Source organism: Neofelis nebulosa, chromosome 5 (genome assembly GCF_028018385.1).
Source record: "Neofelis nebulosa isolate mNeoNeb1 chromosome 5, mNeoNeb1.pri, whole genome shotgun sequence".
Lineage (NCBI taxonomy): Eukaryota > Metazoa > Chordata > Mammalia > Carnivora > Felidae > Neofelis > Neofelis nebulosa.
This window is the reverse complement of record NC_080786.1, coordinates 16,269,550-16,294,523: the sequence shown is the minus strand read 5'-3', so window position 1 is coordinate 16,294,523 and position 24,974 is coordinate 16,269,550. Positions and strand designations below refer to the sequence as shown.

General features: G+C 38.6%; 1 long non-coding RNA gene across 2 annotated transcripts in view; it reads left to right on the top strand.

Moving 5' to 3' along the window:
• The window catches only part of LOC131511730 (uncharacterized), a 356,942-nt gene that overhangs the window by 309,165 nt on the left and 22,803 nt on the right, over nucleotides 1-24,974 (top strand). The window contains exons 6-7 of one of the 2 annotated variants that reach the window (XR_009261695.1): nucleotides 3,018-3,123; nucleotides 3,216-3,334. This is a non-coding gene — a long non-coding RNA (uncharacterized LOC131511730). Of the gene's footprint in view, nucleotides 1-3,017; nucleotides 3,124-3,215; nucleotides 3,335-24,974 lie in introns of those variants that run through there. The other variant, XR_009261694.1, reaches the window with a different exon arrangement.

The window sequence follows — 24,974 nt, the reverse complement described above, 5'->3', positions numbered from 1 at the left end:
ACCACTTTTTCCAATAGCATGTCTCTGTGTCACATTTTTGTAATTCCTGCAACATTTCAAACTTTTCTTCTTCTTATATTTGTCATGGTGGTTTGTGATCAGTAATTACCACTTGCTGAAAGCTCTTATGATGGTTAGCATTTTTTAGTGATAAAGTATTTTTTAAAGTATGTACATTGCTTTCTTTAGGCATAATACTATTGCACACTTAAGAGGCTACATTAAAGTGTAAACATAACTTTTATATACATTGGGAAACCAAAAATTCATTTGACTAGCTTAATTATGGTGTTTGCTTTATTGTGGTGTGTGGAAACAAATTTGTAATATCTCCGAGGTATGCTTGTATTTGTGTCACCTTCAATTTCTTTCATAATGTTCTTATAGTTTTCAGAGTACAGTTCTTTCATATCCTTGGATCTTTCATATCCTTTATTCCTAGGTATTTTATTCATTTTTATGCAGTTGTAAATGGGATTGTTGCCTTAATTTCTCATCCTGATAGCTCATTGTTTGTATATAGACACACAACTGATTTCTGTCTATTAATTTTATATCCTGTGACTTTCCTGAGTTCATTGATTAGTTCTAATAGTTCCTCTGTGGAGTCTTTAGGGTTTTCTATATATATAGTATCATGTCATCTTCAAAGAATGACAGTTTTACTTCTTCCTTACAAATATGGATGCCTGTTTCTTTTTCTTGCCTAATTTCTGTGGCTAGGACTTCCAGTACTATGTTGCATAAAAGTGGTGAGAATTGGCATCCTTGTCTTTGTTCCTGATCTTAGGGGATAAGCTTTTAGCTTTTGACCATTGAGTACTATGTTAGCTGTGGGATTATCATCTATAGCCTTTATTATGTTGAAGTATGTTCCTTCCATACCCACTTTGTTGAGAGTTTTTATCATAAATGAATGTTGAATTTTGTCAAATGCTTTTTCTGCATCTGTTGAGATGATAATATGATTTTTATTCTCCTTTTTGTTAATGTGTTAACTGATTAATCTGTGGATGCTGAAACATCTTTTTATCCCTGGAATAAATCACAAATCAGTAAATTTGACTTACTAATCTTTGGTTGAAGACTTTTGCATCTATGCTCATCCAGGATACTGGCCTATAATGTGTGTGTGTGTGTGTGTGTGTGTGTGTGTGTGTGTGGTGTCTTTGTCTGGTATTGGTATCAGCATAATCCTGTTTCATAAAACGAGTTTGGAAGCTTTCCTTCCTATTCAGTTTTTTTGAACTAGTTGGAGAAGGATAGGTACTAACTCTTGTAATGTTTGGTAGAGTTCATCTCTTAAAGCTTGAGTTTTGATTTTTGGGAGTTTTTAAATTACTAATTCAATTTCATTACTTGTGATCAGTCTATTTAGATTTTCTATTTTTTTGTGATTCAGTTTTAGAATGTGTGTTTCTAGAATCTATCCATTTCTTCTAGATTTTTCAGTTAGTGTATAACTGTAGTAATCTCTTATGATCCTTGCATTTCTGTGGTGTCAGTTGTACCATTTCCTTTTCTTTTCTCAAATTTTTTGATTTGGGCCCTCTCTCTTTTTTTCTTGATTAGTCTTTCTAGAAGTTTATCAATTTTGTTTATCTTTTCACAGAACGAGCTTTTAGTTTCATTGATCTTTTCTATTGTGTTTTGAGTCTCCATTTCATTTACTTCTGCTCTGCTCTATATTTTTTCCTTCCTTCTACCGACATTAGGCTTTGTTCTTTTTCTAGTTTATTGAGGTATAGTGTTAGGTTGTTTATTTGGGTTTTTTCTTGTTTCCTGAGATAGGCCTGTATGGCTATGAACTTCCCTGTTAGAACTGCTTTTGCTGTGTACCAGAGATTTTGTGTTTCCGTTTTCATTTTCTCAAGGTATTTTATTAAATTTTCTCTTTGATTTTTTTGTTAAACTGTTAATTGTTTGGGAACATATTACTTAGTCCTCATGTGTTTGTGGCTTTTTTCCAGTTTTCTTCTTGTAATTGATTTCTAGTTTCATGCCAGGGTGGTCAGAAAAGATGCTTAATTTAATTTCAGTCTTCTTGAATTTATTGGATTGTCAATTTCTCCCTTTATGTCTGTAACATTTGCTTTATGTATTTAGGTTCTCCCATGCTGGGTGCATTATTATTTAGGAATGTTGTATAATCTTCTTGGACTAACTTCTTTATAATTATATAATGTCTTTCTTTGTCTTTTGTCACAGCCTTTGTTTTAAAGTCTATTTTGTTTGGTATGAGTGTTGCTATACCAGCTTTCTTTTCATTTCCCTTTATATGGAGTATCTTTTCCCATCTTTTGACTTTCACTTGCCGTGTGTTTTAAGATCTGGAGTGAGTTTCTTGTAGGCAGCATATAGATTTTTTTTTTTTTTAACCATTGACCTTTGCTGAAAATTTTGAGATTTTGGTCTTCCAGCTTCATGAAAATTATACTTTTTAAGATCCTTGGACTTCATAAAAGACTGATGACTTCAAATCTAGAGGCTTTTCATCAACTTGCATACTTCTTTCTACAGTATTGGTTCCATTGTCTACTCTTGTTTCTTTAAATTCTTGTGCTCTCAGCACCCTTCCACCATCCCTTTTTTAAAGATTTTTTTCTCCATACATTCAGCTTTCTTTTCTTTTATCCAACTTTGATCTCTTCCCAAGATCTCAGTCTTTAGTTCTCTATATGTTTTCTTTTTGATTTTTAAACCTTTCCCTTGAAGAAGAATAATTTTTATAGCACAGTCTCTGACATCAGTGCACATATCTCTCAGAATTGGACTTGAGCTGCCAAGGTCCAGCACCATTTTTTTTCCCCCTGATGATTACCTCCCACATCCATGGGGAAAAATAGCCTGATTATTCTTTGTAAAAATAATTTTAACTCCTGTTTGTTATTGTAGGTATGTATCATTTTATGAGTCTGTATAATTTTCCATAATTTCATTAATCATTGTCCAAAGAATACTGAAATTCACAGGCAGGTAGGTAAATGTTTGCTCACCTCTTTACTCTTTTTCCATAGGATATACCCCTTGAAATAAGAGCACCTGATTCAAAGAACCTGTGTATATTCCATGACCAATCAACATTGCTCAACATTGATCTCCTTGGCTTCGTGCATCAATTGAGTAAGTACCCAAGACATTCTTACTATGTCCCGAGCCCTGTACTCCTTTTTCTCCAGCCTCTTCTGAATCCATTCCATTTGTCATTCTACTAGGTTAATTTTGCTTAAACCTTGTTTGCATCTGTCATTTGCCTGCTTGGAAGCCTCTTACACATACTTGGGCCTTATGGCCCAAGCTGAACTCTCTCGACTGGCAGTCAAGCCCTGCCCCCTTCCACCTGGGTGTGTGTACATGCATGTGCATGCATGCACAGCCCTAGCTTTTTTTTTTCAATAGGACTTCCACTAGGCTCCAGCATCACCCTTCTGCATCATTTTAGCTTGATGTCTTATCCTCCTGACACCACATACTTATTCCTGTTTCTGTATTTTTGCATTCCTACCCAGCACTCTTCCAAAGAGCCAGAAAGTCATTCCAAGTGTTCTCTTCATCCAAAAGTACAGTGTATCCCAGTGGTATCTTTTCTGCTCAAACCCTAATTAGTCCTGTCTTTGCCAGATTAATTGGTGGAGCCAATTATTTTCATTGCAATCATTGCAATCATTTTCATCTCTCATTCTCCTGAACAGAGTGCCGTGTACTCTGTTTTATGACTCACAAATGATTTGGACATTTTTTGAGCACCTACTATGTTTTAGTCACTGTTCTCAGTTCTGGGAATACAATGATAATTAGCTATGGTCTGTGTCATCACCACATGGACAATCCAAGAGTTTACTGTTTATGCGTTCCAGAACTACCCATTAAAGCATACCCTGAATACCTGTATTTTCCCCATAGACTCAATTATGGACTGCTGTCATTCTACCCCATCTCCAAACTGCTTTGTGATAAACTTATTTCACAAATAGACAAGCTGAGAGCTCTCCCAGCCCTACAGTTCTTTGAATACTTTCACTTATTACACTGGAAAGGCCACATAAGACAGAATTAAATTTCATACGTAGTGGACTGAGCTGTGCTCATTCATTAAATTTCCAGGTCCTTGTCTATTTGTGAAATAAATTTATAAGTATATGAAAATCTCCTTCATTCTTTTTTCAAATACATGAGCTATAGAAAGTTAGCACCCCATGAGATTTCACATGAAGTTGTATCCTAATCAAACTTTAGCACCAAGCGTGTGTGTATATGTATGTGTGTGTGTATGATATTTAAGTGAAAGTCTTTTGAAGATGAGTTCTACAAGTTTCAGCCTTCTTACACAGACTCTAGTGACGAGAAATATGAGCACACTTTTTTCCATGCTATGAGATCTCTGAGGTTGTTTGTGCCTGCACTAAACAACCCTAAGCTGATAGGATTTAGAATTAATGTGTCTTCCTTCATGGATTTTTGTTGTTGTCGTTGTTTTTCTCATACTTCTTGTTAATGTCAGCTTGTCTATCATTAGCAGCCAGTCTTTTCCACTGCCTCTTAATTGCCATTTCTAATCTAGTATGAATTGAGAAGCCAGATAAGCAAGCTCTTAAAAATTGGCTCCAAATTGCACAATTTTGCCTGAAGGCTTTGGTGCCCCCTGAATAAATTGAACAGAATTTAATGTTTTGATTTTATGGCAGCTCTTTTGGATGCTCAGAATTGGGTTTTTTTTTTGTTTTTTTTCAGTTTCTTTTTTTCTGGCTCTTGTCTGTCTTTTGGACAGTTGAGGTTGCTAGATGGGTGCTGGAGGACTGAGTCAGCTTTCACTGTGTTGCTTTTTGTTGGGAAATACATATTGAGGGACATTGCAGCTCCTATTATCCTTCTGCTTTGCTTTGGTTGGGATTAATTTGACTTGCGGAGCCAGATATATTTCAGTCATTGAATTTTTTTTGGTTTACTGAAGTAGTCAAGCTAATTCCCGAATAGCTCCCAAATTTACTCATGGGATGCTTCTTAGATAATCTGTGTTTATAATTTATTGCTTCTCTCATGATAACTAAAAAATTCCAACCATTAGAAATCTATCTTTCCTCACTGGTCCAAAGACTCTCAAGCCCAAAACCATGATGGCATCTTGTCGTTCTGTTATTAATACCAGCTGTATTAAGTAAATGTCTTTCAGAAAGTGAATAAAGGCTTTTTTGATGACTTAATAAGATGAATGGTGAATTTACCTGTTAGTATTTTTTAATAGTCGTGATGTCGGTGAAGCCTCATAGATGTCTTACTGGCAGGTCTTCTAATAACAAGGATTTGCTTGTATTCTTTTAGTTCAGTTTTGGAGAACTTAATTCAATGTAGAGTGTGTATCAGAAAAAGAACATGTAATAATTCCTGTGTTTTAATGGGATTCCATCATATTCCTGTAAATAACAGCCAGCCATGGTCTAAAAGAAAAGAATTTTTTATCAGCGTTCTCAAGTTCCAGCTAAGACACGCTGGTGCCAACGTGAAATTATCAGCATTGACAGTGTCATTCTTTCTTTTTCCTTCCAAACCTGAGTCAAAAACCACAGGATGCACACAGAGTCCATGCCCCCAGTTGCTTTGCCTTTGCTTCTTTTTTTCCATTTCCAAATTATTTGTTGTTCTACTCTGCTGTCTAGCCCTTACTGATTCTATTTTGAGATAAGATATTGGTATAAAAAGGTGGGAATCCACTTTTCTCCAGTAAACCTTCACAGTTCCCACCAGAAAGAAAGGAGACAGTGGAATCCCGTGTGGCTGTTTAGAAAGGACAAACAGGGTGGAAACTGTTGTACCTATAGCAAGAGTCCATTATACATGATTTAAGTAAATGATGATGGTTGCAAAATAGTATTATGATCCCATTTGGTACAACAATAATACAAAGGAATAGTAATGCAACAATGCATAGGAGTGTTTCTGGGAGAAAACATCCTGCTGTCAAAAGTGCTATTGTGTGTATATACCCCATCTTCTTTATCTATTCATCTGGTGTATGGACTTTTGGGCTGGCTCCATTGTTTGGCTGTTGAGCACTGAGTGTTGTATGTGAATGATAAATCACTGAATTCTACGCCTGAAACCAATATTGCACTGTATGTTAACTAATTAAAATTTAAATGAAAAAAAAGTGCTATAATTAAGGAAGGGGGACCAACAGGGAAGGATTTGAGAAATACGTAATTTGGCATTGTATGTCTTTATAAAACAATCATGCATTACATTTGTAATAAAATACTGCCATTTGGGGGATTATTTTATAGAAAAGATTGGAGAGGCTGAGTGGTGGATTTCTCTGGGTGCATAAAGGAAGATGACATAGAAAGGACATGTTCTCCGGGCATAGATACATACTCTGCCCATGCTGGGAACACCCTATTCTATAGGCTTAGCCCTGAGACTGTCTAGCTGCCGGTAGTTAAATGATAGGATTGAAGGATAGACTTTCTGTCACTCTCCAAATCACTGAAAATAATTGGACTGACCCTCTGATTGGCCCAGAAGAAATTCTCACAGAGGTGCATTGGCCCAATTCTCTATAGTCATTTTCTGACAGTGGACAGGTTGCTAGTATTTAATTGGATTGGAGAGATGAAAGGAGTGGAGTTACATAGTTAGAACCATGTCTGCATTGAGATGAGCTCCCTCCAGGAATATGTGGACCTGGGGTTAGCCTCGGACTGACCACTAGGAAACAATCCAGAGTCATTTTCAAACATTGCTTTTAAATATCATGGTCTGCAAACATGTGATAACCAGACATTGCAATTACCATTTGAGCTATTTTCACAGTTTTGAGTATAAAAAACATCTCTAACTAGTTTATTTAAGAAAAGGAAGAAGAGTCTGTCTGACCCTGTCTGTCAGTGTGGAGCATGAGGACAGCAAAATCTCCTTATTACAAATGGAAAACATGAAAGGGTTTTATTGGCTTCAGAGTTAAAGTAAAAAGGTCAGCTGAAAAACATGCCCTTTAAGTTTTCTTAGTGTAAAACAATGGTTTGTAGGTACTTAGGAATTTTCATATACTAGTGGTAGGAGAGGTGTAGCCATCTTGGAGCTCAATTGGGCAGCACTGATTAACAATGAAAATTAGCATACCTTTTATTCCAGTTATTTATGGCTACATTTTAAAAACCTCAGAATTTAGTGGTTAAAAATTGCCATTATTTCTTTTTTTTAAGTTTTTTTTTAATGTTTTTATTTATTTTTGAGAGAGACAACATGAGCAGGGGTGGGGCAGAGAGAGAGGGAGACATAGAATCTGAAGCAGGCTCCAGGCTCTGAGCTGTCAGCACACAGCCCGATGCAGGGCTTGAACCCACGAACTGCAAGATTATGACCTGAGCTGAAGTCGGAGACATAACCAACTGAGCCACCCAGGCGCCCCCAAAATTGCCATTATTTCTTATGGCTCAATGGATGGAGTGGGCTCAGCTGGGTCATTTTCATTGAGGTCTTTCACGTGGTTATGGTCAGATGACAGCTAGGGTTATAGTTACACAAAAACTCACCTGGGCTGGACATTCAAGTTGGGTCTTTCACTCATAGCATGTATGGTGTCTCAGGTTAAATATCTGGAATGGTTGTGAGTTGACTGATCCCTCTCCCTCCCTCCCTCCCTCTCTCTCTCTCTCTCTCTCTCTCTCTCTCTCTGTCTACATAGGACATTTCCAAATGATTAACTTGAGCTTCCTCACAGCATGGTACTTTCAGGGTAGTCATACTTTCTGACATAGTGACTGGCTTCCCTCAGGAAGAAACTGCAAGGCTTCTTATGACCTGGCCTCAGAAGTTCAAGAACTTCTACTTGAACTTTCTTCTTTCTACTACTTTCAAGTAAATAAGTAAGATCTGCTCATTTTCAAGGAGATGGGAAATTAGACTCCACCCTTTGTGAGGAGCTACGTAAGTTTATTTGGAGGTGCAAGGAATTGGTGTAGCCGTCTTCAGAGAATATTTACCCCTCCTATCTGTGGATGGGCAATCTTACGCCTTTCTAATTGCCTTATAAAAATGAATGCACTTATACTCAAGAAGACATGTATAAAAATAGTCATTGTAGTTTGTTTGTATACCCTCCCCCAAATTAATTTAAATACTCATCAATGGTTGTATGCGTAAATTAACTGTGGTAAATTTGTTAATACTAAAAGGAATGTACTAAATCTATGTAAAGTAGCATCAATATGTAGCCAGTATACATTATTGAAAGAAAAAAAGTTGCAAAATTATATATATAGTACAACTGTATGTAATACTACATAATTTCCGTACTTACAGATGTATATTCAAAACCATGGTCAAATGGTCTGGAAAGAGGTATGCCACAGACTGGGATATTTGGTGATAGGAGAAGGATTGGAGCTTTTTCATGACATATGTCATGTCCCAATTTTTTTAGAAAAGAAAATTTGTTTTTACTTGACTAAGTACAAATTAATTAAGAATATGCAAAATATAATTGAACAATTTAAGTGCTAAAGCTCACTGATATTCAGTGGCATATGCTGGGGAAAACTAAATTAACAACTTTCTCTGTAAGAAGTTACTAAAAAACGTCGATAGGTAGATAAATAAGCAGAGGCAGAAATGAATAATGCCCTCTTCACATACATAGAAGTGGATTTTCTATAACGTGATGGCATTGCTCTGCGAACAGCCAGGTCAATATCTAGTGGAGGATAAGTTAAGATGGAGTGGTTTAAAATGTCTCCACAGCTTAAATCAAGGAATATCTTTTTCAAAGTTACTGCAGCTGCCGCAGAAAGAGAGGGAGAGAAATTGGCGTCTAATTGTCCTTCAAATTTTCTATCTCTGATTGTGTTTTGCTCAGCATCTTTCACTCAAATCCAGATTTCTATTAATGTTTAAAAATCTGGAGACCTGATATTCAAGCAAATATGAGTGAAAGGTGAGAGGGTTTTGATTTTGTTTTCCTTTTCTCTCACTGCCCTTAGACCTTGCCAGGATTTGTACAATGAAATATATTTCCCAAGGTTCTGCAGCTCTGAGCCAATCCTTTTCTTTTCACGGTAACCCTGCTTTGGACCTGGGCTATGCCTCTTCAGGTCTGTTATCCACTCTTCTCCCTCTTTCTCTGTCCCACAGGCTGATAGGTATAGATTTCATCACAGGGTCCCCAGGTCCTCTGGATTCCGATTGGATCTAGTCAATGGGGAGGCTTAGCCCAAGATTAGAGAAGAGAAAGAGAAGTCCAGTATCAAATCCTTCCACGAAAAATTTCTTTGAGCTGGCTGTGTCCATCCACTGAAGGTCACTCCAAGGGTGGCTTTCTCTACCGTATTGAAGAGTATTGAACTCTTCCCCCATTTCCATCTGTCTTTGGATGGTAACGATTTGGCTGTTACTGATTCCAATTGCTGCAGTATTCCTTGGTATTACCCTACTCTTACACCTTTGTCATAGCCTCTTATGAATCCCCCACAAAGTATCACATCTTATGTCTAGTTCTGAGTGTGCCATTTATTTTCTGTTGGGATGACTAATCTCTAAGGTATGTGTGTGGTAGAGAATACCATTCCCCTCTCAAAAATCTTCGTTTTTTGTTATCTGTCAAGATAAAGACATTCAACATGTACAGCAATTATATATATAATGTACATAATATATACCAATTATATATGTATGTATATTTCTGTTGGAGGTCTTTGATGTACTGTTGTGGGTGTTGTAGTGAAGAGGAAGTGAAGTAACATTGTAGATAACATTGACAACCTATTTAGAGTGTTCTAGAACAAGAGATGCCAATATATTTAAAGAAGAATATGAGGGGCGCCTGGGTGGCTCAGTCGGTTGAGTGTCCGACTTCGGCTCAGGTAATGATCTCGCAGTCCGTGAGTTCAGGCCCCGCGTCGGGCTCTGTGCTGACAGCTCAGAGCCTGGAGCCTGCTTCGAATTCTGGGTCTTCCTCTCTCTCTGCCCCTCCCCCACTCATGCTCTGTCTCTCTTTCTCTGTCAAAAATAAATAAACATTAAAAATTTTTTAAAAAAATAAAGTAAAGAAGAATATGAGAACTTAAGACAGTCTCCCCCAAAGCAGACATCAACCCACCCTGTTTGTATTGCTAATCTACTGTTTACTGTGGGCTGTAAGTTGCTGAGATATAGGGTAGGTAGACAGGGTACAGCTTACTTGGGAGTATAAAGTAGAATTTGTTGACTGAGTTGATTCAGTCAGAGTTCAGTTCTCTGAGTGAGACTTGACACAAGCATAACCTACCTGTTTTCTACCAGGTCCTATAAAGTCAATGAAATATTGAAAGATTTTGCAAGCCATACCAATCTTTATTTGCACTATGTTTCCATGGGGTTTTGGAGAGATAGTAAGGAAGTGAGTGGGGCAGTGAGTACCTGGTAACTTTAGCTTATTTTCCAAATAGACAAGAAAGTGTTAGCTTATGGAATTCCTATTTTCTGAATAACAGTAGGGAAAGTATGGTGTAATTTCTATCAAGGACCTACTTCCTTGTTGTAACAGAAATTGTTCAGAGAGCATTAGTACTGGCTGAAGTGATTAATAATAATAATGAATAGCTAGCATTTGTTAAGCATCCTATTATTTAGGATTTTTTCCCCCTTCAAGTGACAGAATAGTCAATTAAAGTGGCTTGACAATGGGACATTTATTTTCTCACAGGCTAAAATGTCTACAGAGAGGTGATTTCAGGGTTGTTAATATAGCAACTCAAATATGTCAAGTTCCTTGAGTTGGCTTCTCTGTAATTCTCTTAAATTTCCCCTTATGGTAATAAGATGGAGGTCACACCTCATAGAACAATGTCCATGGAAGGGAAAGGGGACAGTCATTTTCCTCCTGACTGTTTTTATCAAAGAGGATAATCCAAAACCCCCCCAAGAGAATCCCCTTCAGTTGTATGAAGTAGGACCAAGTGTTAGGCCTGCCCCTAAACCTGTCATTGTCAAAACAGTTCCCTATCTGAGTTTGAGGGATGGGTTCACCTTCTCAAAACATACTGCTGCCCCCTACCAAAGTAACATCTAGCATTTATTAGCAAGAGGCATGGTTTAGGAGGAGGTAATCTGCATTCTGCCACAAGCTCCTCGAAAGGGCCTGGCATGCTGATAAGCATTTTGCAGTGTCTCTAATCCTGTCCACAATTCAAAAAGATTTATGTCATTAGCCACATATGAGGAAACTGAGGCACAGAGGGACTGACTGTATAACTCATCCAGGATCACATAGTTTTTAACAGAGGGGAGAATCATTCATTCATCAGATATTTGTTAAACACCTGCTGTGTGCAATGAGACTATGAAAAGAAGTAAAAGACAATCCCTGTTCTCAGGGTCCTCATGGTATAGTGGGGAGTTTCAATACGCAAAGTAATAATGACACTGCAAGTGGGAAGGGCAACTCACACAGATGTGTATCAAGTCCACCAACAACACAAAAGAGAGGGTCATTAACCCTGCATGAATGGGTCTGGGGAGGTTCCCCAGGAAGCCTGACTCTAGAAGGGTAGATCAACTAAAGCTCACACAGAAAGATGGACTAGGGCAGAGAGGTCACTTAAGGCCAAGGAATAGCATTGGAAAGGTGTTGCTCACCACGGGAAAGAATGTTCCTTTTCTATTTGTCAAGCTTTCCAATGTTAATTGGAAATTGTGTCTCTCAGGGAATTAGAGCAGATATAAGATGCAATGATCCTAAACCAATTTAGAAATGTACTCCCGCACCTTCAGTGAAATGACTGCTTATAAATTGCATTAAAGGTAACCTTTCTCATGTTCACATCTAAAAAGAAGTTCAAAGAAAAGGAAATTTTCTTTCCTAGATAGACTCTTTAGACAGCTCCAATCTGTTTTCAGAGAACAAAATAATTAATCGTAAACTCCAAATGGCACAAAATTTTATCGTTTCTTGTGGAGTAGATTTCCCTGAAGAGGAAATTTCTGATTTTTTTTCCAGTTGATTTGAGAGGGATTGGGTAGAAATGTGGTTAGGGAATAGGAAGAAAGGTAAGGCAGAGGTAAGAATTAATTTAAGGAAAAACAAGAAGACATTTTTAAGATAGCTTCAAGAACATTAAATAAACCTTTAGCAGGGCTTAAAAGTTAATTATATTTCTTTCATATGAAGTAATACCCCTCAGTGATGAAAAATTAGTAAAACAGTAAAATCACTACAAGGAACAATAGCATTTCCCCTGTTACCTTTATGTTCTGCAGAACTTTCTGTGTGATAGCCTTTGTGTTTTCTATGACTTCTGAATGACTGCCATATCACTTTGTCTCTTTGCCAGTCCTTCTTACCATTTTCTTGTCCCAACCCATCCTGTGGATGGGCCAAATGCATCTAGTATATATTGGTCAGTCATTCATAACTTTGAGAGTTTGATCTTTAAACACAAACAACTGAAAGAGTCCAACCAGCACATTTAAGAGAAAGGAACAAAGTGGTGGGTAGGTTGAAAAGAAATCAGGGACTGGATCTCTGGCTGTCATTTCATGCTATAATAAGCAAAGTGTAATCCAGCTGGTGATTCACTGATACATCAGCTTTTTGCTTATTTTGAATTGTTATTCTTTGTTTTTAGGGACAACAGATTTGGAGTTAACTAGTAAGAATTGACCCCCTCCATCTTTCTTGATTCTGTCATTACTGGAGCCATCACCAAATGAATACCCAACTGATTTCCTATAGCAAATCATCCCCAGCACTGCCATAGATCTAGGTGACACTGACATGCTCTAAATCCAACTGAATATGACCAGTCATGAAGGACAGCTTGGAGATGACATAAGGAGCTGTAGTTTTTAGTACATCTCAACTTCATGATGATGCATATTATTCAAACTACATAAGGGAACATTCATAATTTAATAGCAATATACTTAAGGATCTTGAGAAAATAAATTATATTTCCTTTATTGGAAATGACAATTATGTATAGTCCTTTTTTTAAAAAAATAATTTTTTAATCAGAGAGCTCTTCACTTAGAAATACGGGAACTACGAGATATGGGCATGTATATACTAGCCAATTCTGTCTATTATCTGGATTGAATAAGGGTGATAGGTCCTACTTTAAAACTTAAGTTAAGAGCCATGACCTTCAGTGATGAATGTTAGAATCTTTCCTCAATAAATGATCCATGATTTTAGAATGAACAGTCCCATCTCAGGGTTCTCTGGCAGAATTGGCCTTGGCCAGATGTATTCAAAGAACTAGCGGTGGAGGTGGTTGTGGCATCCTGTTACTTATACCATACATCCCTGCAGAATTAATTCACCCTAAATTAACTGGAGTTTGGGGTTAATGATGTGGTGATGATGAATATTCATTGGGAAGACTGTTTGTTCTATAACTCCTGTCCTGATACCTCTGTTTACCTTTGCTATAGTTCGTGAGCAATCAGGTAGTTTTCAGACAAGACAGCATCCTTGCCTGCATTTAGGCATCATGAGAGATCAGATATGTAGAAAACAAAACAAAAACAAAACAAACAAACAAAAAACCCAACTTTAATCATGGTCTTATGGAACTCTGATCCCATGGTGCAAAAAAGACTTAAGGTAAGAAGCATTTAGAGACCAAAATAGTACATAATAAAGTACCAAACGTAGACTGTATGGAACTTTTAGAATTCAGAGAAAGAAGAAATTCACGTAGGCTGAAGCTGCTTCTTAAAGAGGGATGTTGAATTACACTTTTAAAGACAATGAGAAATTGGAGTAGAGAGTGGAGACTTGGAGAAGTATATAGTGTTCAGAAATGCTGTGAAAAGTCAGGTCTGCTGGACACTGAGCAAAGCCTCTGAATCCCAGTGGCAAATTCTTTGAGCCCCCACAACAATACCTCAGGGCATCCCATTTCATAGGCTGAATCACTCTGCTGGTATTACACATCTCTGGAATTGTGGCTTGAGTTCTCTTCCTCCTGTTACAGAAGATAAAAGTCCCTGATCTTCTCAAAGGGCAACTCTTCCAGAGTACTTTGGGTTTCATTTCATGTTCTTGAAGAGTCTCTTTCTCAGCTATACTCTCCTGTCCCCTTCATGACCAGTGTTTCCAGCTGTAATGAATTCTTCCTATTGGTATACAAACATGCTCTCCCATCTCAGACTAATTTCAATGATAAAGACACCTGTAGACTACATCTTCCTCTATCCACCTCTCCCTTTTTGTGCTCTTTCATAGAAAAACTTACTGAGTCGGTATTGCCATCATTTTCCTTTCCTCCCACGCCAGCCTCTTTACCTGACTTCAGTGGACTTCTTTCTTATCGGTCCTCTGAAGCTGCTTTTGTGAAGGTCGTGATTACTTTTGTATTGCCAAATTCAGTGGGCATTTGCTCTCTGGGCCCAACCTTCCAGTGGATTTGGACACGGTTGTCTCTGCCTTCCCGACACACTTTGTTCTCTTGGTTTATATGACACTGACACTGGTTATTTCTCTACTCCTGTGGCCTCCATACTGAATCTCCTTTTCTGTCTCGATTTTTCTTTCATTCTTTTCTTTTGGAATGGCCCACAGTACTTGTAGGTTCTCTAGTCTTCTTGGTCTCTATTCTTAGGTGGCCTCATCAAGTCTTATTTCTTTAAATCTGTATATTCTATACATCTAGCCAGATTCATTTTTCAACTACCTATTGCATACCTTTATTTTCTAATAAGCCCTTAAAATTTAACATGACTAAATCAGAACATTTGATGGAATTTCTTTTCTCCTCTCATCCATCTGATCCTCTGTCTCAGTGTAGAGAATCACAATCTGCTTATATTCTACAGTCTGAACCCAAAGAGTCATTCCTTATTACTTCCATTCTCTCATACCCATAACCGATTCTTTTTTTAAAAATTTTTTTTTGATGTTTGTTTATGTTTTGAGAAAGAGAGAAAGAGAGAGGGACAGGGTGCGAACAGGGGAGGGGCAGAGAGAGAAGGAGACACAGAATCCGAAGCAGGCTCCAGGCTCTGAGCTGTCAACACAGAGCCCGATGAGGGGCTCGAACTCATGGAACATGAGATCATGACCTGAGACGAAGTCAGATGCCCAACCAACTGAGACACCCAGGTGCCCCATCCAATTCTTGTTTTTTTTTAAATTGATTTATTTTGAGAGAGAGAGAGAGTGTGAGCAGGGGAGGGGAAGAGAGAGAGGGAGAGAGAGAATCCCAAGTAGGCTCTGCACTGTCAGTGCAGAGTTCGACACAGGGCTCAAACTCACAAATGGTGAGATCACGACCTGAGCCCAAATTAAAAGTGGAATGCTTAACCACTGAGCCACCCAGGTACCCCACACTCATAACCAATTCTAAACAGTTCCCTTTTCCTCTGCCTCCAAAGTGTATCTAAAATCCATTCACTTAGTCCTATTTCCACAGTTACCACTCTATTACAGGCTACCATTAGCTCTTTCTTCACCTGCTGCAGTGGCTTCCTGCCTGGCTTTCATAGGACTGTTCTTTCTCTGTAATCAATTCTCAATGCAACAGTAATCTTTTAAAATGGAAAATAGATCAGGTCACTATTTCTTTTATTTATTAATTAATTTTTTTAAATGTTTATTTTGGAGAGAGAGACAGAGTGAGAATGGGGGAGGAGCAGAAAGAGAGGGAGACACAGAATCCAAGGCAGGCTCCAGGCTCTGAGCTGTCAGCACAGAGCCCAATGCGGGGCTCAAAGTCAGGAAATGGTGAGATCATGACCTGAGCTGAAGTTGGATGCCCAACCGACTGAGCCACCCAGGCGCCTCCACTATCTCTTTTAAAATGCTCCAGGTAGGTAGCCAATTGTACTCAAAATAAAGGCTGAGCTCCTGACCATGTCCTGAATGTCCCAGACCACTATCTCCTCATTGCTGGCCTCTTGCTTACCGTGCTACAGCCACAGAGGCCTTCGTTCTGTACCTTAAACATTCCAAGCTCTGCCTTGGAATTGGCTGCTGAATATTCTAGACACATGGCTGGCTGGCTCCTTCTTGTCATGTAGACATCAGCTCATAAGTTACCACGTTGCTGAGACCTTCCCAGATGACTGATTTTTAATTAGTTCTCTGCTTTTTTCAACTTCCCAATTAACTAGTTACTGTCTCTCATACCACTTAAAAATTTCTTCAGACAATAAGTTAAACGAGAAAGAGGAAGAAGATTGACAATGGTATAAACAGAAAAGAGTAAATAAATCTACCACTTGCTTTGGTTTAGTTAATTTATATTATTTGTCACTAAATCGTGTAAGAATTTTGAAGTGCAATCAGAGTGGTGACCTCTCAGCTTGGAAGTTACCTTTTGGGGAAAAAATACTTTGCCCCAATGTCCCATTCTCTGGTTTCATCAATAAAATTAGTCTGAAGCCATTTGCTTAATCTGCTTCCCTAGTTGGAAACAAAACATTGAGGTCTCTTAGTGCCTTTTCAGAGGGTCAGAAAATATCCACAACAATTTGCTGGATTATCTATAATTATGGAATGAGCCTCTTGTAACATTGGGGTTTCCCAAATGTTGCATATTAGGTAAGATGGAAAAATAATGGCAGCAACATCACAAAGTGTTCTTCCTCACTTGCTGTAATAAGTGGATTCACAGTTCTTATAGTTTTTCATGGTCCATTTGGTGAGCTCATAAAGCCTCAATAGCATGAAATGTCTGTGGCAGGGTCTCTAGATACAGTTTTGCTTAGTGATCAAAGAAGTTCTTGCATGGTTTGTGAACTGATGGAGCCGAGTTCGTTTAAAATTTATACATTCTATACATCGGGCCTAACTTCCCTCTTGAGTCCCTAGAGCCAAACGTCATTCTTGATTGTCAGAAATTAAGTTTGGTTTACAAATTCCTTGATGTATGTGCAGGTATCTGATAGGACTATGTGGAGCATGGTCTGGGTTGGTGCAGCTAGTCACGTAGAAAAGATAGCTTAACAGATGCTCGCTCTCTCTCCACTTTCTGAATCCTCCATGAGGGCTGCTTTTTGTTTTTTACTTGATGAGGTTTAGTGTGGAAGAGACACAAGTGAACAGATTGCTCAAACACTGAAACCACACTGTGGTACACCCAAACACACTGGCCATTGTTGCAGGATTGCTAAGAAAATGTCTACCAAATAAGCAGGAGTTGTAAATACAAAGGCAAGAAGAAGAAAAAAATCTCAGATGTAAGTTTCTCTCTCTCTTTTTTTTCCAGCATGATTTCCAGCACCTTCTCTTTTCTTCCCCAAGCAATAAAGATGAAATATACATTTTTTTCCTCCATCTATGATAGCTAGGAAGTGAGAAGCATAAAGCCAGCATTCTCAAGACTATATTTCTAATTCCAATTTCAGAATCTGTTTTATTCTTTCATTTTAATTTTTCAATCGTACTAAATCATGAGATGCTAAGGTGTGCTTTGACAACAAAGCTTGGAGGGACCATGAGTGTGAGGGGTTTGAGATACAAAGTCCTGCATGATTATTTTAGCTGTTTTTCCTCTTGGTCAATAAATATCCAAATCTAAGGGTCCAAGACAGAGGGGATACATTTCTAAAATAGGAAGAGACTTTATGTAGTTTATCAACTACTTGCCATGAATGTAATATGTTTCTTGTAACACAGTGAATCCCAGGACTCAGCTAACAGGTTCTTTTTCTGGTGGCAGAGGATTTTGAAAATCAATTAACATTACATAATTTTAGTTTGTTTTTTTTTAATAGATATAGGAGATAAGCCTGCTATGAAATCAGTTAATGTCAGGAGCAATCCCTCAAGACTGATGATTTGGTTACTGCTAGAACCTCAAATAGGAGGCAACTACTAACTCTTCTAAAAACAATACCTTGTCTTAGATATCATCACAGTAGACACTTTAGCAGAAGTGAATGCTGCTGCTGCAGCATGAGAGAGGAGGGGGTGCCTGAGTGGCTCAGTCAGTTGAACGTCCGACTCTAGATTTTGGCTCAGGTCATGATCTCATGGTTCGTGAGATGTGTGCTGTCAGAGAAGAGTCTGCTTGGGATTCTCTCCCTCCCTCTCCCTTTGCTCCTCTCCCCCTACTTCATGCATGTGTGTGCATGCATGTGCTATAAATAAATTAATTAAGAGAGAAGGTGTATGAGGAAAATAGGCTTACTATATTACTGGTCTTGTAGGGAGTTAACTTCATCTCAACACTTGGAAGAAGATATGAACATTTTCACAGACATTGTACAAAACAAGACTGTACGTTAAAAGACATAAGGTCACCAGGACATTATTAGAAAATATATCAGAGTCAGATTCATTTTCAATGAATAACTAAATTTAAAAGGTGAAAGATGAGAAAAAATGTAAATCTCTTCCAATAAGTAAATGGTCAAATGAATTATGGAATTTCCATTCATAAGTTTCTAGAATCACTAAATTCTGTTAAAGAGTATAGAAACAGGGCAAACGTACTGTGAGTATAAAAAGCAAAGCAGTACAGAAAACCATTCTATACATAGAAAAAATAAACTGGGAGAGAAGATGTTCATGTGTTTAATAAATGCTTGCATAGCACTTATGCATTAATTAGGGTAGAGTAGGAAGTGGTAAGAAATAACCCCTAAGTGAAAGATGGCTTCACCATCACAGCCCAGAGCAGATATCTGTGATTAGAGGAAGGCATAAGCTCCATATAGTGATCCCAGTTCCTTTTATCTCATGGCTCTGCCACCCATTAGGATCTTGATTCCTCCCTCCCAGATGCTGATGAGGAAGAGAGTATGAAGAAGGCAGCTTGCTTCTGAACATTCTTAGCCTGCTGCATGTCATTGGTGAGAACTAATCAGATGACCCTACCTAAGGTGCAAGAGCCTCTGGGAAATGTAGTCCTTTGCGGGGCAGCCACTTAACTTCTCTTATTCCCTAATGCCAAATAGATTTTTGCTAGAAGGTTAGTGATTTCTGTTAGTAAGATGAATGGAACTAAATTAGAACCTAGACTTCTGACTCTGAAATCTAGGCCTTTAACTACCATGTTGTTTGGAGGCTAAACACCTAGGAGTTTCCCTACAGATTACAAATGGTTAATGGATTTCAGCCAAGCACCACTAAGCCATTAACCTTAATACCTTATGAGGTTGTGTTGTCTGTTAGAAACTCTGGGTTGGTGCCAATGCCTTCTGAAGTTCCACTTCCCCCAGCTCCTGAGCCATCTGCGTGCCAGCGAGAGCCCAGAAATCTGCCTGGAGCCCCTCAGTGGGTAGAGTTAGGGAAGAAGCAACTGCCTTCCAAGTGAAATTGCCATAGCTCTGAGGGTCCCAGGTCTCATGTGAAGGAGAAAGAAGCCATTCTTGAGGGTTGGAATTGATTGAGATGATGATTGAATTCGAGTTCCAAGGCCTTGCCCTGTCTCATCAATTATACTACCACTTTTCCTGAGGGCCACCAGACAGATGTTCCTTCACTTCAGTAGGGAGATACCCAGAGTGTATTTGGTACTTGATTCCCAAGCCTAAGGGGGTTTCTCCTTCTTAGATTGAATATTGGGATTAGATCTTTTGACTGGTTTATTGCCCAGAGCATCGTCTAGAATGTTGCTATTGGAGTCCTGAGGCTTTTCTTTTTTAATTCTTTTTTAAGTTCATGAATTTAATTTGAGAGACACAGAGACAGTGCAAGTGGGGGAGGGGCAGCGAGAGATGGAGAGAGAATCCTAAGCATGCTTCCTACTGCCAGTGCAGAGCCCAATGTGGGGCCGAACCCACGAAACCACAAGATCATGACCTGAGCCAAAACCAAGAGTTGGACACTTAACCGACTCATCCATCCGGGTGCCCCAACGCCCTGAGTTTTAAAAGAACAATCCTATAATTAGGGAAGAGGGTGTTCTGGCAGATGTCAGCCATGTCTTCTGGAAGAACCGAGAACAATGCTGCTACTACTGCTGAGGGTCCATAGCTACTTTGTCATGGTTTCTATGCTAACGATTTTGTACACATTGTTTGTTCTTTGGAAGAAATCTACAGAGCAGATGTTATATTCATCACCATACTCATTATCATCTTCTAGATTTTAAAACTGAAATTTGAAGAGAGGATGTAATTTGCTCAAGGTCTAACTTCAAAGCTCATGCCCTTTTGCTAGATCATTTGTCATTTTAATTTGCCCAGAATCCATCCCATTTCTCTTAATATTCCAGTTCCTTTTGGAGTTTACCTGTCTTACATCTTCTTGGAGTGAGGTTGCTCTTTCCCAATATGAAAATCAAGGGAGCCAATCTTCCCATTCCTTCCTGCTGTCTTCATACCCCAGTGGGAGAATGTGATCTAAGCATGGCCAACTAGATAGTAAATCTTGGGTAAAGGAAACAAGCATGAGGAGGGAGCCATCTGAGACTATAAAGTCTGTTATGGCACTCTTACAGCTTTCTAAATCATGGCTCTCTCTTACCTCCTAGATTTCTGCTGGTTTCTAAGTCTGTTCTCTCAGACTTTAATCAGTCCTGTGATCCCTCAGGTATCTGTCTAATATGTCTTCTCTTGGCTAAGTGACCCAGAGTTGGATTCTGTTCCTTTTAACTAAGGGCACTGTGTTATATATCAAGATGCTATTTGTTACAAGTAACCAGAGTTCCCTACTTAAACTGGCTTTGACAATAAGGCGGTGTATTATTTCCCATAAAAAAGGCAGAGAAGGTGTCAGGAATTTCTCCAATCCTGATAGAATGGGCCAATCCTCTATTGCCCAAATACTGATTATAAAATTCTTCTCCTTGGCTTTTGTACTTTCTTGTCTTAAAACTCATGGGAATGATGAGTCATAGTTGGAGTCAATGTCGATAATTAGAAGTCATAATGCGGGATGTATATCACCTTAATGAGAAGCTGACTTATATTGTTTTTCCTAGTAACAGTATGCCCTGTAAAACCTGAATTACACATTCTTACAGTCTTACTTCACAGGGGGAAATAGCGTTAGGGTTTAGTTGGGGATGTTTAAAAGAAGTTTTATACTATTGCTTTTGTAAAGCATTGAATCATGAAAATTCAGCAGAAGAGCTTTCAAAATTTCAGTATACTCAAAATGCAATATGTTCAAAATTTCAATATATTCAAAACACAGAAAAAGAAAAGAAATAGTCTTATAGATTCAGTAACATACAACACTAACTTTTTAATTAACCAAATATGTGTAAATGGCCTTTATTTCCCAGATTCTCCCAGCAAGAGGTACTCGATGACTGCCTGATCTTTCTGCCTCCAGGCACTAAATGTGGCTGATTACATTCCCTCCTGGGGAGACTTTCAGTAAGGGGAGGAGTTTCTCTTGTATTAAGGGCTTCTGGGAAAGAAATACTTTCTAAAATCATATAAGTGAAAGTGACTACATTTTTCTTTCTTCTTCTTCTTCTTTTTTCTAAAGAGAAATATAAACCAATCTTTACTTTCTAGACTAAGAGCCTGAAATATAAATACAAAGGCAAGAAATATGATGTTGCCATTTGAAAGTTTTATTAGTTACAGAAAGAAGTTGTAGAGAAATAAGGAGGGAAAGTAACATCAAGAGGAAATGACAACAGAGAAAAGTACAAGAGGAGCCTTTCCGCTAATCTTTTTCCCCACGGAAACACACACCAAGAATGCCAAAGAAGGCAGGTTGCAGAGTGGATGTGCACATACCAAGGGAACAAACTCAGCAACCCATATTATAGACAAGAGACAGTTTTTGGAGTAACATTATCATCTTGGTAATTTTCGGGCTGCTAATATTTACTTGGGAAACTGTGTTGTGTTTTTGCGACCTTGCATATGCTCGGGAATGGAGATGCTCAATTTCATGCTATCCTCTTTGCAGATGTTTGGGTGAAATCTGGAGGAACTCATTCTAAAAATAGTGCCCTTCATCAGCTTGGTATGAAAATTCATCAATGAAGAGGAAGTGAATAATGCCTCCGGTTTATAATTGAGAAGTTGACAGGAGTATTTATCAATAATTGAGACTAAAATAGGTCCCAACGTCCAGAAAACAGAATTAAAATTTTGTTCTTTGAAGACCAGAAGTTCTAGCTAAAACCACAAAGAAATAAGTTATAGGCATCTGACAGTGATCTGGGCCAAAGGGGCAGGGAAGCACAGTACAATCTAAGATTGGGACCAAATAATCACTTACATTTGATTTACGAGATAAAACAATTCAACCTTCTTCAATGTGTTTTGCTTAAGATATGAATAAGACCTGTTAGAGACGTGGCATGGTGCTGAAAGTTATTCTGTCAGTCCCAGGAAACCAATGCTACTTTAAAAAAATGCTGCCAAAGAAACAAAAGTGGGTAATTTACACAACAATAATGGAAAACTGTGGACTCGTCCCATATTGGTCTTTCCTTTTCTTATTTCCCTATTATTTATACCAACAAAGAGATGATTTTCAGATATGTGACAGAGGATGAATACTTTTACTTTTTGGTGTAAAGGAAGCAAAATTGCACTGTTTCTTAAGCAGCAGAATCCCTAATTTTATAATAAATACACAGCGCTCTTTGCAACAGAAAATGTCCATCTGCTACCACTGGGTTTGCCTTGCACAAAGCTGGCTTTGAAAGAACAACATTATATCGTTAATTTAGACCTGCTGTGGATGTGAATGCTTATAAGCAATTGGTTCTAGTCTAATCGACACAATGGAAAAATAATTAATGAAAAATGCTCAAAGGAGTGACCAGGGCACTTTCGGCCACAGCACTCACAGGACAAATTGTAATGGGAGATGTTTTAGTGGAAACTTCTAGTTGGCCCTGACATTTTCTCCAGTTATTAGCATCACTTTTCCCTCTGTTCAGCGGTGCTTTCACTTTTATTCCACATTGACCTCTCCTCACCACTTAACCTGATAAAAGTAAAAGAATTTAGAAATTCTAACTTCACAGTGACATACCCAAATGAGCAGAATCATTTTAAGAATACATTGTCCAGAAGGCACACATGATGATTGTTCATTATCAACGGAATGAATAAGGTTTAACATCATTTGTGGTGTCACTGTTTCCTGGAATGCATCAGAGAGTCTGAAAAGGAAAGGCTTAATAAATTAGATTTATAGGTACCCCCCACTCTCTGAAAGTTCATAGTACTGTCACTTCGCTTGAAAACCTATGTTAGTATCTTTTTCCAAGGGGGTATACTCTTTGCTTTAAGCCATTTCTGTTTATGGAAAAGCTCATAGGAACACTCTGTTTTTAAATGGGGTGGGGGGGATCTGTATGGCGGTAGTAAGCTCTCACATAGGAGGGCGCATTGGGAGAGTGAAAGGCAAGTGGGCACTAGTCTATCTGATGTTATTCCAGAAGAGATTTGAAAAAGATAACTCACCCAGATCTCTTTCTATTGGCCAGGAATTTCTTCAGCTGTTCATCCTTTTGGACTTTGAAGCTTCTTATCATTTTTTTCAGATAAATCTCATTACAGCAGAAATTCTTTATTGATCATCTTTCTACTAATCACATTTTACACGTGTAGTATTTGTAACTTATTTCTACCACAACACTGTAATTTGGGATTATTGTTATCAGTTCAGCTTTGAGAAGACTGAAGCTCAGAGCTGCCTCCAGTCGAAAGCCTGACAGAACCCAGAGCTTCTGTCTCTGTGAGACTCTGTGGTGTCTCTCACTCCACAATTTCTGATCAAAGTCTCCATGAAGGAGACTTGGGATGCGCTTCTAGGACTAGTGAGAGCTAAAAGCAGAGAGAGAAGAGAGGGGAACTGAAAGAGTAAGGGAAACAGAGGTGGGAAGCTGAGGAAAGTTAACACTTGACTTCCCATATGAGCCCTCAGCCGTCGCTTTGTACTTGGTGTGGTTATTGTCCATTCAGAAAAAACTCTGAGTTTTTTTTTCCTTTTGTTTACACTTATTGATAATTATAAGTTGAAATCTTAGTTCTTTATTCCCTGGTATGTGAACTTGAGCAAGTCACATAATCTCTTCAACCTCAGTTTCCTCACCAATAAATCAAAATAATGCTAAAAGCTAGGTCCCAGAGTCCATTTAATGAGATAAGGTATGTAAGGCAACTCAGTAACAACAGTGCCCGGAACATGGTAACTGCTCAATAAATGTTAGTTATCATTAATATGTAGTAGATGTTTGTCGGTTTTTAACTGCCTAATGTCTGAATCCCCTTTATATATTTGGCAGTTCATCACTATGCTGTTCATTAGTGCTGTCCATCTAGTGTTTCTGGTTCTTTTTCTGAGCACATAGTAGAATCATACTTCCCTACACCCTGCTTGCTTGGCCACTAAAGGTGAAGCAGGAGTGACGCGTGTCACTTCCAGTTAGAAACTTTAAGTACTGGTATATGTTTCACCACACTGTCCCTTTGCCATGATGACGTGAAGCTTTCCACATAGAGTCTGCCCTGTTAGCCTATGTCCTTGAGTGAGAATGAGAAAGTGACACAGAACAGAGGTCTCAGGTAACTAATTACAAATACATAGCATGACTGGGGACGGCTGGGGCTGGGGCGGGGGGAAGAAAAGAAAAAGAAACAAAAATATTTTATGTTTCAGCCACTAAGATTTTTGGGGTGGTTCATTTAAGCAGCATGACTTGGCCTCTTCTGACTCTTGGCCCTCGAGTCTGGCAGAGTCTGGGTCTTGGCAGGGCCCCGGGAATTCCCATAAGAAGTACAAAAGGATAGATAGTTTGTCACCTCTCTGGTAGGCACTTGATCCACAGTTGACCAATCAGCACATCCATCTATGTATATAAATTTGCTAGAAATGCAAAGAAGTAGGAACAGTGGATAAATGATTCCCATTTCTTCTGGTGGCAATAGCAAGGTAGGAAATGTACGTTTCTGGGAAAATCAGGGATAACAGGTACAGTACTAACATCTGGGGTCTGGGGTCCATTTCTGGTGGAAAATTTTGTAAGCTATTGTGCCTGGTTTTCAGGGACATCGGAAGCAAAGTCCCCACTGGACTAGTCTGGTGGTAGAACTCTGGCCCTGCTTTGGGTGTGCTCTAGTATCCCTTG